Source organism: Lampris incognitus, chromosome 14 (genome assembly GCF_029633865.1).
Source record: "Lampris incognitus isolate fLamInc1 chromosome 14, fLamInc1.hap2, whole genome shotgun sequence".
Classification (NCBI taxonomy): Eukaryota; Metazoa; Chordata; class Actinopteri; order Lampriformes; family Lampridae; genus Lampris; species Lampris incognitus.
Window position 1 is genome coordinate 36,268,659 of NC_079224.1, and position 2,665 is coordinate 36,271,323.

Consider the following 2,665-nt stretch of genomic DNA (forward strand, 5'->3'; position numbering starts at 1 on the left):
TGTTAGCAGGTATCAGAAGTTGACGGTTAATGAAACAATAGAAGTTAAAGCGTTTTAAGATGTAAAGGTGATGAACGGAAATGGACCAGCGCTCCTCGTGACGCGCGCTCTTATATGCACTTCCCAATACCGTCACTAGGTGTCAGTGTAACACTGCCTCATTCTCAGCTTGGCACGGAGCGCCCCGCGCTGAACGTGCGTTTCATTAAAATGATGAATTCCGATTACAGTCCTACTTCACGTCTGTATCCAATTTTGTTTGCCCAAATTTCATCCATCCTAATTGGATTATTGGATGGATCGTTATAAACTGCCAGTATGCCAGTTATTAGGGCTGGGAATCAGCCAGACACTCACTGATTCAATATTACAGCGTTTTGGCGCTGTTTTTATACATATTGTGATTTCTCAGGTGTCATGATATTATAAATGTTGCGATTCAATACTAAGATTTTTTTAAGACTCCACCCTCTTACCTGAAGTAAAATGTGAAAACTGTAGTATAAAGCAACAAAAAAAAGGTGTGTTGCAAACGCTTAAAAAAGGCGTATGCAGCTCGTGGTAAACCTTCAAACAGTCAGACATATAGAAATCGTCACATCAAACCCCTTCACAGCATCTGCTTATTGTGGATTACAATTCAGGGGGAGACGCTGTAACGTTAAAATCGCCATAAATCCATCTTTCCCTCCAGCCTTACTAATGATAGTTTATTGGCTAACTGGTGTTTCAAAGAATCAAATACGCTTGGAATGGGTCGTGCTGGAGGGAGACGCGATTCTCCATCAGTCCCTAACGATACGTGGAAACCTTTTCGGAAGGGGTGAGAGTCAGCCATCATGTGGGATTAATTAACAAGTAAGGCACAGCAACTATGAATAGAAATAGGTTACATCAGCATTACAGCACCACTATGGGTCTACCTGAAACCCCAACCGTAACACGCTGATGCCAAAACAACATCATCCAGGGTACCAAACCGACTAACCTTTGATGCACCTGCACCCCCATACACCCTCTCTCGCGCTCTCTCTCTTCCCCCCTCTCTTTCTCGCTCCGCCTCCCCCCCTCTCTCTATCTCTTTCCCCTCCTCTCTCTCTCTCTCTCTCTCTCTCTCTCTCTCTCTCTCTCTCTCTCTCTCTCTCTCTCTGTTATTGGTCAGAGTCATCAGTCAGCACGTTTCATAACTGAGTGATTATCACGTGGCCCAAGGGAACTCACACATATACACGTCTACAGTAACGGACACACACACACACACACACACACACACACACACACACACACACACACACACACACACACACACACACACACACACACACACACACACACACACACACAGGAGTGTAAAGTTACGGCACAGGGAAAGAGACAAAGGCAGACTGTAGCCATGGTGAGATCATCAAACAACTGTTCCCTTCATAGGAAACAAAAGCTGCAGAGCAGACAGACGGCCTGTGCAGCACCAGTCCAGAGTCTGAAGTCTACAAGCTGTCAACTCCTCACCCTGCTGACCTCCTGCGGCCTCGGTTGCTTATCTCTCCGCAATGTGGGGAGGGGGGGGGGGAGAATCACAATTTCTGACCCCGGACTTTCTGCTCATTCGTAAAAAACGTCCACCAGTTAGCTCAACAAACGACCGGCCTTGCTCCTTCATGAATCAAGTGTGCGAGTAAAGGCCGCTCCGACACCGGGTTCTGTCGGTCTTACCCTGGACCAGATCTGCGGCGCACGAGGCAGCCTCAGGGGTCTCACACAAGGCGTGCTACGAGATGGAGCAGAAACGTCGCGGCTGCTCGTACGATATTAGATTTTATAGAAAACAGAAGGATTCGTGAAATGATGTAACGTCACTTTTTAGCTACCCTCACACTACCTTAAAGGTGACATTCGGGATTAGTTATTTCATGCGTCTGGACCGTGGAGTCAGGTGACATAATGCTAACATGCGCTTTCACCATGGTTGGAGACACTCTCCATACACCGCTGTGGAAACGTTTGACCGGGTAGGACGCGTGATTTTTTTTCGTACCCGTTTTCCGGGAACTCTGCCTCTGATTGGCTAGTACTCGTTGAGAGAGCGTTCACCTGGATTCCGGGAAGACCCGCCCCTACTCTATCTCTGATTGGCTAACCCTATCCCTAACCCCACCCTAACCAACCTAATCAACGGAGGCAACGAGTACTAGCCAATCAGAGGCAGAGTTCCCGGAAAACGGGTACGAAAAAAATCACGCGGGTAGGACGAACACTGGTGCAGCAGCAAACACCTTCCTACTGAAACAAGGACAAGGAAACGTGGTGATGCTTCTGTTGGGCAGTTAATCTACCAGTTCTACAATCCATATTACAGTACAACAGTGTTCCCGTGTAGTTCGATGTCGTTTGTCATACAACTATTTGCTGCTGGGCTGACAGAGGGAGGGACGGAGCAGGGAAATCACGGATTTCTCCTTTAAGTGTTTTTGTTTTTTTGGGGTTGGCTCCAACAGAAATCGAATCTCTCACTTTGGTAGTATTGCTGCCTTTGCCTCTGTCCACAGTAATATACAGGGAATTGAACCCCTCCCCCTCCTTTTCTCACCGCCCTTCCTCCTCCTCCTCACTTCACATCTCTTCTCTAATTTGCCGCCCCTCACCTCTTCTCTCTATGGATTGTCTC